Raw genomic sequence first — 15,414 nt, 5'->3', positions numbered from 1 at the left:
TGTATAACTGAATCTCTTTGTTGTACAGTAGAAATTATCACAACCTTGTAAATCAACTATACTTCAAAAAATTTTTTTTTAAATTAAAAAAAACAAAATTTTTATAGACTATACTCCATTTATAGTTATTATATAATATTGGCTTTATTCCCTGTGTTATACAATATATCTTTGCAGTTTATTTATTTTATGCATAGTAGTTTGTGTAATTCCCTACCTCTAACAGTCATTTTAAAGTCATGTTTTTGAAACTCCTTGTTTTGAATGTCCAAAGACTAGGCCAAATGTGCTTACTACATTGATAATGGTAATAATGCATAACAGAAGCTTATCTGTGCAGAACTTTAATTGTCAGAATCTAATTTTTATTGCCCCTCCCTCAAGATGTAAAAACTAAATTTACTTACTCCTTAAGGAAGGTTGACAATCTCATGGGGATTTCATTAGAGGTCATTATGGGATGGCAAAGTGTATTTAAATCCATGTAGAATGTTATAGGTTTAGGCCAAGTTTATTTGTTACTGCTCACTGACAATTGGGCTTCGTTTCCCAGAACTCAATCTTGCTGATGGTAAGATAATTCTTGGAGGCTGCTGCATTATGGAGAATGCATGCTTACACCTCTTATTTCTTTTTTTTTTTTTTTTTTTTTTTTGTCTTTTGTTGTTGTTGTTGTTGCTATCTCTTGGGCCGCTCCCGCGGCATATGGAGGTTCCCAGGCTAGGGGTTGAATCGGAGCTGTAGCCACCGGCCTACGCCAGAGCCACAGCAACGCGGGATCCGAGCCGCGTCTGCAACCTACACCACAGCTCACGGCAATGCCGGATCGTTAACCCACTGAGCAAGGGCAGGGACCGAACCCGCGACCTCATGGTTCCTAGTCGGATTCGTTAACCACTGCGCCACGACGGGAACTCCGCACCTCTTATTTCTTATATTGAACTTTCCAACTCAATTTTTTGAAACTAAGGAACAAATTCATATTAACATATTAAATATAAAATATGCTGTAACAAGAGGAAGTTGATTCATTATGCTGGATTTTGAGATCTGGAGAAAGCTATTTGTTATTTGGCTTTCAGAATAAAACAAATGAAAATGCTGGCAGCCACTTTATCTTCTGAATATTTAATCTGATTCAAAATTTGGTCTATTTGTATGTAATTTCTAGGTATATAACATAGCTTTAACCTTAAAGAACAGTATAAACAACATTGTAAATCAAAAAGATAGACCCTGAGAAGAATAAAATCCATAAATAGCTATTTATGTATTACCTTTTGTGAATTTTGACAAATAGAAATTATACCCATAAGACTCCCTTAGTTTCAGCCTCCAAATAAATCTAGCTACCTCTATGACAGAGACATTGTAACAAAAGCTGAGACAATCTTAGAGTGAGGCATTTCAAGTGAAGTATAGAAGTCATGCGGTTAAATGAACATAAGTTCAGTTTCAGCCTTCTTCATTCTGGAACTTAGCCAGGACATTATCTCTCTCTATTTCTCTTCTTGAAAAACTTCCAGGAGATATTAAGTGAACCCTAAAGTTCTGCTCCTTTTGGTGTACATCTTCTTGAAAACCAGTACCTTAGGCCCCAATGGGTTGAAGTTTCCTAGTCTGTATATGCTGAGATGAACCCTATCATCTTGATCTTGGCTGTGGGAAGACATACTTTGCATTGGAGGTAGGGCTAGTTGGAAACCTGCTCCCTAGGGTCTTACAAGTAAGGAGGTAGAAAGGCTATCACTACAATTTACATTAGAACTGTGATTTACTCAATATGTCCAAAGACTTTTTAAAATGAGCTAGAGGTTTCAATAAAGGCCTTGCCTTTAAGATAAAGAACCAGTGATTAAAATTAACCCCAGTTCAAAGCAGAAGAGTGACTTTTGCAAAAGCAGAAATGAGATATTTTGGTTCTTTTTTTTTTTTTTTTTACCATACTGAAATAGGTCTATTTAATTCTGCAAATGGAGTAGAGAAAGAAAATGTATGGCTATTAAGAAAACCTCAAACAGAACTAGATGTGGTTTGGCATGAGGAGACACTGCATCTTTGAAATGAATATATGCAGAATACCTGGATTGTTTATGTGAATTGCCCAGGTGTGGCATAGAATGGTCTTGTGTGATGACATATTAATCCATGTAAATCTCAATGTACATAACAGTACTGATGGAAGAAAGCATTGCTAGATTCCCTCAGATTGTATTCTCACTGGGAACTAGACTGAAGACCTTAATGTTATTTCCACCAAATTATTCTATTTCTACTGATAGTAGTAGCTTTAGCATTAGAAACTCTTGGCCCTTTGCCTTTTAGCAAGACAGACTTTAGATTTGAGCTCCCTTTAAAAGACTCTAGTGGAGTTCCTGTGGTGGCTCAGTGGAAACAAATCCAACTAGGAACCATGAGGTTGCGGGTTTGATCCCTGGCCTTGCTCAGTGGGTTAAGGATATGGTGTTGCCGTGAGCTGTGGTATAGGTTGCAGACACTGGTTGGATCCTACATTGCTGTGGCTGTGGCATATGCTGGCAGCTACAGCTCTCATTGGACCTCTAGCCTGGGAACCTACATGTGCCATAGGTGTGGCCCTAAAAAGGACAAAAGACAGTAAATAAATAAATAAATAAATAAATAAATAAATAAATAAATAAAAGACCCTAGAAATTTCCTTTATTCCTTCAGTATTCTAGGGCAGTTTGGAGCTTTAACATATTGCTACAGGTCTGACCTGAAAGAGTTAAAGGACCAAATATCATTTTATTAGAATTGCTTACTTACTGCAACATGGGATATGGTCAGTACAATAGCTGATTGTTATTTGAATTTTATTCCTTCTCCTGTAATTGATGATTGAAACAGAGTTATGACGTATAGACTTCATGCAGTATTTATTTCATTATTTTTTTTCCCCGAAAATGCTTACCTCGTCATACTTGGATCTCCCTAGTTGGAGTTAAGTGTTTTGATGAAGGGTAGATTGAGGTGAAGCAGTAGCTCTCATTATCTACTTGACATATATTATGTCTCCAACTATGTAAAAAGGGAAAAAAATGGAAAAGGCTACGAAGGGCCCTGGGTGGCAGGTAAGCACACTTGAGACAGACGTGTTAAGAGAAGTTGCTTCAAAGACATAAATCCATCCTTAGGAGTTATCTGGTGGTAGGATGGAGTGGAGGGCTTGCTTCTGTCTGCAGTAAGTGTCAGGAATGAGTTGCCAGGCAGGAAACTCACTTGTGCCCTGAGTTCAGAATGGTGTGCTATGTTTGTTAATGCTATTCTTTCCTTTCCAACTGTCTGCCCACCTTTCTTGAACTGGAGTCTCTGACTGCAGCTGGAATGCCAAGTGACACGACAAATGATCTGCCAGTGTTCTCCTGTTAGTCCTGTGTAGTGAGGATTTTGCTGATGGATTAGTCCCCAGAAAGTATTAGAAAAGCAGCTTTTTTTTTTCTTCTGAATTTTCATCACACTTTATACTTCTCTCTAGCAGAGCAATTACTGGGCTGTATTGTAATTATTTGTGTCTGTCTTTCCCAGTAGACTGTGAATTCCTTGATGGAAGAAACTTTATCTTATTTATCTTTGGATACCCAGGGTCTAGCATGGTTTATGGCACATAATAAAAACCTCAATAAATTCTTGTGAACTGAATGAAGGAATGAGTGAGAAAGACGTTAATTAAGGGTCTCAGGCCAGAGACCAGTGCTCATAAGACTACGTGTTGTTTCATGATAATTGAATTTCTAGGGCCTAAGAGAGGGCTTCTAAGCCTCAGCATCCAGTTTTTGTTCTATGAGACACAGAGATATCAGGTTTCTTTGGAGAAGATTGTTATTTCTGGGTAGTCATTTTCTCCAAACCTCTACCAGAGTATGAGCATAGCATCCTGAACCTCTCATACACTGGAAACATCACAATGTAATTAGCCTTTTTTTTCCTGTATTTGTACAATTTCTTGACTAAGATCTGCATCCTCCACTAGACTCCAGTGGTGGAGGGTAAATACTCTGGTTTTACTCATCATCACACTCCCAGGATCCAGTATAGTGCCTGGCATAGAATAGGTACTCCATAAACGAATGAATGGCTAGAAACCCTAAAAGGCTTCCTTTATTCATGCAGCGTATTTTTTTTTTTTTTTTTGCTTTTTCTGGAATAGGAATATGTATATATATATATTCTCTCAAGCATGTTCGGCATAACTCTGAGAAACTTTCTTCAGGTTCTTTTCAGAAAGCATTAATAAAATATCTTCTAATTTTTTGACCAGATTATTGATTTTTTAAAAAAGAATGTCCATTGGCAAAGGCAACATGTTAACCTTTAAAGTGCCGAAGTTTGGAACGCTGCAGTTTTGATTTCAGTAGAGACTTTCTGTTAATTTTTAAAGGAATGAGTGTTTGGCTGCTACACAGGCTTCTCTCATCTTTCGAGCGACACTTGGTGATTTAGTTATTAAGGTTAATGTTCATCTTCTCTCTGTCTATTGAAACATCTAGGGTAGGCAGTGCAAATAGCTTATCAGGTAGTTTTAAAGGTCATGTGCAAAGGAAAAAAAAATCCTGCACTGCTCATGAAAATGTCCTTAGTAATCAGTGCCTGCTTATGGGAGGAGGGGGCTGAGAGACTCTCTCAGCTCATCTATCTTGTCTTCCTCCAGGTCACTTTGTGACAGATTTTGAGTTGGGAGCAGCCTAGCCTGGAAGGTAGCTAGCTATGCACATCTCTGGTTTCTATATTAGTGCAGTCAATAAGTTAAAAAAATACAACAGCTTTAACTTTATCTTTTCCTTTTCAGCCTCTGCACTCTACCTCTGGGGTGAGTCTGACAGAGATAGGAGCAAAGAACAGACTTCTCTGTTGACAGTCTTCGGCATTGGTCAAAATCACCTTTCATAGGAGTCAGAATAAGGATGGTGGAATGCTTAGCCTTTTCCCCTGCTATTTCTTTTCATTTCAGTCTGTGACAAAGCTATGCCTCTGTCATCTCTCTGGCCAGCCACAACCCTCTATGGAATGCAGGACTCGAGCCCTGTGCGGTCAGGTCTCACCACGTCATGAATCCCTCATAAGTGGATCTCGAGCTTCTCAAGGGAAATGAAAGCTTAATCCACCACTCCAGATCCCAGATGAAACCACTGCCTTAGCTCCCTTTGAGACTTCACTGAGTTATCAGTCTTTTTCATTTTCCTCCTTCTTTATCCAAGCAGTAAAAAGTAGGGGTTGCAGCTGCTTGGAGGATGAAGGAAAACTGAGAGTTTTTAAAAAAGGTAGCTCTGAGGCAGCCATTTAGGAGTGACTCTAATAGTTCTTTCAGAAGCGTGAACTGTACCTTCGGGCTTATTGCGGTCACCCATTGAGAGAGAAATCACAGAATAAGTCTGCAATAATGATAAAATGAAGAATGCATTCCTTTGCAGTGCATCAGTAGCTGTTTTGCATATTGATTCAGTAGTAAGATAAGAGTTTACTTTGCATTCTGTTTTATTATCTGCTTGTGAGAATATAGTAGCAGGTTGGGGAGATTATATTTTAGAGGAAAAGTTATATTTTCAAAATCCTATTGATGACTCTATCCTCTCGCTCCACTCTCTCTCTCCCTGCCTTGCCCCTCCCTTCTTACCTGAGACAATGCTAGAAATTCTTTCAAATAAGGGAAGGTTTTTGTTGATGGTCCTATATTCAATTTATTTTTGTTTTCTAGGACTCTGGGTAGTCCTCTATTTTAACATTTGATTGGTAATATGTTGCTAGGTGTTTATGAGAGACAACAGGAAATTTCTAGGGATGGCTGAGTGGATTAATTTCCAAAGATTCAGCTCTGAGAAGAATGCAGTTTTGTTTGAAATTTGTTTTATCTTGCAAAAATGAATTCTACATCTCATGGCTACAGATTTGTTTTTGAGATGATGAGCAACCTGGATACACCAGGGCCTCTTTCATGACATATATTTTGAACAGCAGAGTAGAAAGACCTGAAGACTGAAAATAGAAAAAAAGTAAAGAATTGAGGTTTTGCTTAGACTTTTGAGTCCAAAGTTAGCTTTTATTACCAACATAAATTTTATGTTTGAAAATAGGGTAGAGTGGGTCCTTTCTGAAGAGTCTTGAGGATAGCATTTTCAAGTATGCTGGGCATAACTGTCATAACTGCTATCAGGTTTTGGATATTTGCAATGTGCTAGGCATCAAAATATTCCAGTTTTAGTAATCACAACAGCACTGAAAGATATATATTATCTCTATTTTGCAGATGAGGAGACTGAGGCTTAGCAAGGTTAATTGACTCAAAAGTAATATTGTCCAGTAAATTAGTAGTTGAATTGCTACACTCCAAATTCATGACTTTTTCCACTATCCATTACTACCTTTCATATGGTCGAGTGAGAGGATTTAAAAGGTCACTTTATCCTTCAGTTGCCAATGTCCTTTTCCCCATATGCCATACAGAATTGGCTTCAGGGAAACTGAAAATAGCTCCATGAGTGTGGAGTTTGTTCCAGGGCTTCTATATTCCTGGAAAAAAAAGTGGATAACTTTCTAAGGTATGTCATCTTTTGGAATAAACATTTAACATCACAATTGGATCCTATACTGCAAAGATACTGCAGAATAGGAAACAAGCATAACCACAAGGTGGTGATATAAAGACCAGCTCTTACAGGAGCCTTAATACAGGAAGAGTCTCCTAACATGCCCCAAAATATATGCTGTGGGCACCTGCATTTCTATCTAAGCAGTAGAACACCATCAGTCCTTCAAAATAAGTTATATTTTATAACTCCCTCTGAAATTACTGATGTGACCAGTTTTAATATGAATATTGTCATGGGATCTGTACAATAAAGTTAACTTTAAATATTATTGTAAATATAAGATCAGTGTATATACAACTTTAAATTGAGTTTCTTTTCTATTTATTTATTTTTTAAAAAAACAAATGTTGGCATAGAAAATCTTAAACTAGGAAGTGATGGCCGGTTAGTTGAATTTACCTCTGATATCTCAGGACGATGTTGATCCTGAAATACATAGAGAAGAAAAACTAATTAGAGAATGAAACATGATACATGGAACCCTTGGTAGACACTCCAAAATGCTGATATTGTCCAGGTCATCTTTTCCCAGGTTATTCTCTAAAATATCATGACTTCTTAAAAAAAAAAAGAAAGAAAAAAGTGTCCTTTACTGTGACTACAATATATAGAGACTAGGTAAGTTGAATTTAACAATTTTAATTAATCAGCTTTATTAAGGTATAATTTACCAATTTTCATTGCACAATTTAACTAATTTTGACAATGTATACTGTTGTATAACTAACACCATGATCGAAATGTAGAAATTTTTATCAACTCAAAAATTTCTATCATGTCGCTTTGCAGTAAAACCCTTATCCTCAACATGGGTCACTGCTTTCTGTCACTATAAATTTGCTTTTTCTAGAATTGCATATAAATTGAATCATACAGTATATATATATATATATATATAGTCTTTTGATTTATTTTATCTATGTTGTAACATGTATTAGTAACCCATTCTTTTTGCATTGAGTAATAGTCCATTGAATTAATACATTCATCTGTCAGTTGATGGGCATTTGAATTGTTTCCATTTTTTGACTGCTATGACTAATGCTGCTATGGACATTTATGCATAGTTTTTGGTGTGTGCATATATTCTTAAATCCCTTGATTATTAACTGATTATTAAATGTGAGTAGAATAGTTACATCAAAAGATAAGTATATGTTTAACATTATAAGAAACTATTTCTAAAAGTTCTTTTATGATTTTACACCAATATAGGTAATTTGAGAGTTCCAGTTGTGCCACACCCTAACAAGCACTTGGTATTGTTGGTCTTTCATTTTAGCCTTTCTAGTGGGTGTGTTGTAGTATGTCACAGTGATTTTTAATTTGTACTTCTCTTATAACTAATAATGAACATCTTTTCATTTTTTATCAGGTTGTTTTTCTTATTTTAAATTATAAGAGATATTTATAAATTTTGCATAAAACTTCTTTGCCAGATATGTGTTTTGCAAATATTTTCTTCCAGTCTATAGCTTGTCTTTTCATTTTCTTAACACTGGCTATTGAAGAATAGATATTTTTAACTTAGGTAAAGTCTAATTTATCATTTTATGAATGATTTTTGCTTTTTGTATTTTATTTGAGAAATTTTGTCCTAATTCAGTCTCAGATTTTCTCCTATAGTTTCTCCTAGAGGTTATATAGTTTTAGGTTTACATATGAGTACATGATAAATTTCATACAAATTTTGTATATGGTGTGAGGAAAGGATCAATAAATTTTGCATATGGTATCTAATCATTCCAGTATAATTTGTTTAAAAGAGTATCCTTTACTCTTTGAATTACTTCAGCCCTTTGTGAAAAATTAATCAACCTATGCATGGGATCATTTGTGGGCTCTATGTTCTCTTACATGGATCTACTTGTCTTGATCTACTTGTTCTCTTTTCACTGATACTACATAGTCTTGGTTATTATAGTTTTATAGCAAGTTTTGAAATCAAGTAGTTTAAATCTTCTTTGTTCTTCTTATGCAAAATTGTTTTGAATATCTTAATACCTTTGCATTTCCATAAAAATATTATAATAAGTTTGTCATGTTCCATTAAAAAAAACTGCTGGGGTGGGAGGACAAGATGGCAGAGGAGTAGGGGGACACGCTCGCCCTCTCCCACAAACACAACAAAAAAAGCACATCTACAGAATAAATGACTCACACAGAACAGCAACCAATCGCTGGCAGAAGAACCTAAACTCCAATAATGGCAAGAAGTTCGTGACATTACCAGGCAAAACAAGAAAAAAGAGAAGAGTGAGAGAAGGTGAATCCAAGCAGGAAGGGCACTCCCGAAAGGGAACTGAGGAGGAGAAAGGGATCCCGCACCCTGGAAAGTCACCTACTCGGGGGAAAGATCAAACAAACCGGAGGAATCTCCAGATGCAGAGAAGAGTGTAGCAGTAAGCTGGAGTACGGAAAAGCCAATCAAGAACCCAACGGACCATCTGAACTACGGGCACAGTCACCAAAAATTGAGACGCCTGGGTGGGGGCTGGGCACGGAGACCTCAGCTCCAGAGGTTAGTCCCTGAGAAAGGGCTGGGGGGGTGGGGTGGAGCGGAAACTGCTTGGGCGGTCTAGAAACCGGTCTGTCAAGTTTGATGGGGCAGAGACTGCCTGGGAGACTAGAAAACAAAGCTGTCACAGAGGAAGGGAACAATACTCTAGGGGCGGAGAAGTGGAAAGCCACATCAGAGGGAACCTGGGAGAAGAGCCTGGTCTGCGCCCATGCTGGGGAGGGGAGAGAAGAAGGGGTGGGTCCCCATAGAATACCCCCCATGACACAGCAAGCTTACAGGCCCGCTAGCTGGCTGAAAGCTGTGCTTCCCAGGGCATTCCCCTCCCCCCACGCCTGCCACCCCCTACACTCTCGCCAGACCTGGGGCTGCCTGCCATCCAGGAGGGCTGGCCTCAAAAATTGCCTGAAGCCTACCACTGCAGGGGCTGTCCCTGCACAGGCCTGCTTGCCCTTTGGAGGGGCTACACTTCCGCAGAGCAGCACCAAACACCACCAGCCCCCGAGAAAAGGCCTGCAGCCCAGAAAAGCTAGAACAAGCCTAGCCAGGCCATGAATAGATCTGCCTAATTCTCGGACGGTTCTTCTGAGTCAGACTGCCCCGGGGAGGAGCCTCTTGGGTTTCCAGCGGCCCTGCTAGCCACCCAAGCCCTCAGGGGGTGCCCCACTCCCACAGAATAGCTGCTCAGCACCACCAGCCCCCTGGAGGAGCCCCTGCAGCCCCGAAAAGCTGCAACAAGCTTGGCCAGACTGTGAAAATATCCACCTACATTCGCAGGCCATCCTTCTGAGTTGGGCTGCCCTAGGGAAGAGCCTCCTGGGTTCTCAGTGACCCAGAGAGCTTCTCCAGCCCCCAGGGGGTGCTGCACTCCTGAGGAGCAGCTGCCCAACACCGCCAACCCCCTGCAAGAATCCCACAGCCTAAAAACACCAGAGCAAGCTCTGCATGACCAAGTGAAATCTGCTACCATCGTGGTGTGGACCTCCCAGTCCTGTCTGCCCTCAGGAAGTCCTTCTTTGCTTCAAAGAAACACTGTTAGCCCCATCAACACTCCAGAAAAGCCACACTGCCTCAAAAAAGATTGACCAACAATGCCAGCCCTCAGGAAATATTCCACGGCAGTGACAAGGCAAACACTGCCTGATCACGGAGAGTACAACTCCTTCAGGAGAAGGAAAACAACAAGCAAGATGAAGAAGCTGAGAAACCACCCCCAGTCAAACCAACAGGAGAACTCACCTAAAACAGTCCACAATGAAACAGATCTCTGCAGTCAGACAGACCTGGAGTTCAAAAGAGAAATAGTGAAAATACTGAAGGAATGAAGAGAAGATAGGAACAGTAATGCAGACTCCCTCAGAAAGGAGCTAGAAAATATAAGGAGGAGCCAAGAAAAACTACAACATTCATTTGCAGAGATGCAAACTGAAATAAGGGCAGTAAAAACCAGAATGAATAATGCAGAAGAACGAATCTGTGATATGGAAGGTAGAATAATGGAAATCACTCAATCTGGTCAACAGACAGAAAACCGAATCAAAAAACTGGAAAGCAATATAAGAGACCTATGGAATAATATAAAGCGGGCCAATCTACGCATAATAGGAATTCCAGAAGGAGTAGAAAAAGATAAGTGGATGGAAAATATATTTGAAGAAATTATCGCTGGAAACTTCCCAAATCTAAAGGATACTGGGTTCAAGATACAAGAAGCACAGAGGGCCCCAAACAAACTGAACCCAAACAGACCCACACCAAGACACATCATAATAAAAATGGCAACAGTTAGTGATAAAGAGAGGATCCTAAAGGCAGCAAGAGAAAAACAGATTGTTACCTACAAGGGAACCCCCATAAGGTTATCAGCTGATTTCCCTACAGAAACACTACAGGCCAGGAGGGAATGGCAAGAGATATTTAAAGTGCTAAAAGGAAAAAATATGCAACCTAGAATACTCTATCCAGCAAGAATATCATTTAAAATAGAAAGGGAAATAAAAATTTTTCCCAACAAACAGAAACTTAAAGAATACAGCAACACAAAACCCGGGTTAAAGGAAATATTGAAAGGGCTTCTCTAAACGAAAAAGAAAGGAGGAAAAGGGAAGAAAAAAGAAAAGAAAAAAAAAGAAAAAGATGAAGAACTAGGACTGAGGAAACCGCAATCAGAGAGCAGTCATTCAAATAAGCCAGCATACAGATTTAATCATGAACATGCTTCAAACAAAATAAAATTAAAAAGAAAAAAACAAAAAAGAGTCATCAAAACCATAAAATGTGGGCAAGGGATGTTAAGAAATAAATAACCCCTTTTGTTAGTTTGTTTGTATGTTTCTCTTCTTAATTTTAAGATAGTAATGAAGTGTTTGAACTTACAGGACCATCAGGCTAAAACACACAATTATGGGAAGGGGTTAGCATACTTAAAAACAGGGAAACCACAAGCCAAAACCAAACATTGCATTTGCAAAAAATGAAAAAAAAATACACTCAAGCAGATAATAACAGGAGACCATCCAACAAAAAAAAAAAGAAAGGAGGAATGGAGAACCATAGAATCAAGGGGAAAACGAGGTTCAAAATGGCAATAAATAATCATCTATCAATTATCACCTTAAATGTCAATGGACTGAATGCCCCAATCAAAAGACACAGAGTGGCTGAGTGGATAGAAAGGCAAAAACCTTCAATATGCTGCCTACAAGAAACTCACCTCAGGACAAAGGATACATATAGATTGAAAGTGAAAGGGTGGGGAAAAATATTTCACGCCAATAGACATGACAGGAAAGCAGCAGTCGCCACACTCATATCAGACAAAAAGGACTTTAAATCAAAAGACATAAAGAAAGACAAAGAAGGACACTATTTAATGATTAAGGGATCCATCCAAGGAGAAGATGTTACTATCGTCAACATATATGCCCCATATATAGGAGCACCCAGATACATACATCAAATATTAACAGAAATAAAGGGAGATATTGATGAGAATACAATCATAGTAGGAGACCTAAATACCCCCCTCACATCAATGGACAGATCCTCTAGACAGAAAACCAATAAAGCAACAGAGATCCTAAAGGACACAATGGAAAAGTTAGACTTAATTGACATCTTCTGGACACTACATCCAAAAAAATCAGAATACACATTCTTCTCAAATGCTCATGGAACATTCTCAAGAATAGATCACATATTGAGACACAAAGCTAACCTCAATAAATTTAGGAGCATAGAAATTACCTCAAGTATCTTCTCTGACCACAATGCCAGGAAATTAGAAATCAACCATGGGAAAAGGAAAGAGAAAAAACCTACTCCATGGAGACTAAACAACATGCTACTAAAAAATCCATGGGTCAATGAGGAAATCAAGGAGGAAATTAAAAACTATCTTGAAACAAATAATAATGAAGACACAACCTCTCAAAATCTATGGGATGCTGCGAAAGCAGTGCTCAGAGGGAAATTTATAGCAATACAGGCCTTTCTCAAAAAAGAAGAAAGATCCCAAATTGACAACTTAACCCTCCACCTAAATGAATTAGAAAAAGAAGAACAAAAAAAGTCCTAAAGTCAGCAGAAGGAAGGAAATTATAAAGATCAAAGAAGAAATCAATAAAATAGAGACTCAAAAACAATAGAGAAAATTAATAAAACCAAGAGCTGGTTCATTGAAAAGGTAAACAAAATTGACAAACCCCTGGCAAGACTCACTAAAAAAGAGGAGAGAAAGAACCCAAATAACCAAAATTATAAATGAAAAAGGAGAAATCACAATGGATACAGCAGAAATACAAAATACCATAAGAGAATACTATGAACAACTATACGGCAACAAGTTTGACAATCTGGAAAGAAATGGACAATTTTCTAGAATCTTACAGCCTGCCAAAACTGAATCAAGAAGAAACAGACCAACTGAACAGACCGATCACTAGAAATGAAATTGAGGGTCATAAAATCACTCCCTACAAATAAAAGTCCAGGACCAGATGGCTTCACAGGGGAATTCTATCAAACATATAAAGAGGAATTGGTGCCCATCCTCCTGAAACTCTTTCAAAAGGTTGAAGAAGAAGGAATACTCCCAAAGACATTCTATGATGCCATCATCACCCTCATTCCAAAACCAGACAGAGATACCACCAAAAAAGAAAACTATCGCCCAATATCATTGATGAATATAGATGCAAAAATTCTCAACAAAATCTTAGCCAACCGAATCCAACAACATACCAAAAAAATTATACGCCATGACCAGGTTGGGTTCATCCAAGATTCACAAGATGGTTCAACATACGCAAATCAATCAGCATCATACACCACATTAACAAAAAAAAAGTCAAAAACCATATGATCATCTCAATAGACGCAGAAAAAGCATTTGACAAAGTACAACATTCATTCATGATCAAGACCCTCGCCAAAGTGGGTATAGAGGGAACATTCCTGAACATAATCAAAGCCATTTATGATAAACCCACAGCAAATATAATCCTCAATGGGGAAAAACTGAAAGCCTTCTCACTCAAATCTGGAACAAGACAGGGATGCCCATTCTCGCCACTGCTCTTCAACATAGTTTTGGAAGTCCTAGCCACAGCAATTAGACAAACAAAAGAAATAAAAGGCATCCATGTAGGAAGAGAAGAGATCAAACTGTCACTGTATGCAGATGACATGATACTATACATAGAAAACCCTAAGGACTCAACCCCAAAACTACTTGAACTGATTAATAAATTCAGCAAAGTAGCAGGATATAAGATTAACATTCAAAAGTCAGTTGCATTTCTGTATACCAGCAATGAAATATTAGAAAAGGAATACAAAAATACGATACCTTTTAAAATTGTACCTCACAAAATCAAATACCTCGGAATACACCTGACCAAGGAGGTGAAGGACCTATATGCCGAGAACTATAAAACTTTAATCAAAGAAATCAAAGAAGATGTAAAGAAATGGAAAGATATTCCATGTTCCTGGATTGGGAAAATCAATATTGTAAAAATGGCCATACTACCCAGAGCAATCTACAGATTCAATGCAATCCCTATCAAATTACCCAGGACATTTTTCACAGAACTAGAACAAACAATCCAAACATTTCTATGGAACCACAAAAGACCCAGAATCGCCAAAGCAATCCTGAGGAACAAAAACCAAGCAGGAGGCATCACTCTCCCAGACTTCAAGAAATACTACAAAGCCACAGTCATCAAAACAGTGTGGTACTGGTATCAAAACAGACAGAGAGACCAATGGAACAGAATCGAGAATCCGGAAATAAACCCTGACACCTATGGTCCATTAATCTTTGACAAGGGAGGCAAGAACATCAAATGGGAAAAGGAAAGTCTATTCAGCAAGCATTGCTGGGAAACCTGGACAGCTGCGCGCAAAGCAATGAAACTAGAACACCCCCTCACACCATGCACAAAAATAAAATCAAAATGGCTGAAAGACTTAAATATACGACAGGATACCATCAAACTCCTAGAAGAAAACATAGGCAAAACACTCTCTGACATCAACATCATGAATATTTTCTCAGGTCAGTCTCCCAAAGCAATAGAAATTAAAGCAAAAATAAACCCATGGGACCTCATCAAACTGAAAAGCTTTTGCACAGCAAAGGAAACCCAAAAGAAACCAAAAAGACAACTTACAGAATGGGAGAAAATAGTTTCAAATGATGCAACTGACAAGGGCTAATCTCTAGAATATATAAACAACTTAGACAACTCAACAGCAAAAAAGCCAATCAATCAATGGAAAAATGGGCAAAAGACCTGGATAGACATTTCTCCAAAGAAGATATACAGATGGCCAGCAAACACATGAAAAAATGCTCAACATCGCTGATTATAAGAGAAATGCAAATCAAAACTACCATGAGATATCACCTCACACCAGGCAGAATGGCCATCATTAAGAAGTCCACAAATAACAAGTGCTGGAGGGGGTGTGGAGAAAAGGGACCCCTCCTGCACTGTTGGTGGGAATGTAAACTGGTACAGCCACTATGGAGAACAGTTTGGAGATACCTTAGAAATCTATACATAGAACTTCCATATGACCCTGCAATCCCACTCTTGGGCATCTATCTGGACAAAACTCTCCTTAAAAGAGACACATGCACCCGCATGTTCATTGCAGCACTATTCACAATAGCCAGGACATGGAAACAACCCAAATGTCCATCGACAGATGATTGGATCTGTATGAGGTGGTATATATACACAATGGAATACTACTCAGCCATAAAAAAGAATGACATAA

The sequence above is a fragment of the Sus scrofa genome, chromosome X (assembly GCF_000003025.6).
Source record: "Sus scrofa isolate TJ Tabasco breed Duroc chromosome X, Sscrofa11.1, whole genome shotgun sequence".
NCBI lineage: Eukaryota > Metazoa > Chordata > Mammalia > Artiodactyla > Suidae > Sus > Sus scrofa.
The sequence above is the reverse complement of the archived record's forward strand: the minus strand, read 5'-3'. Positions refer to the sequence as shown.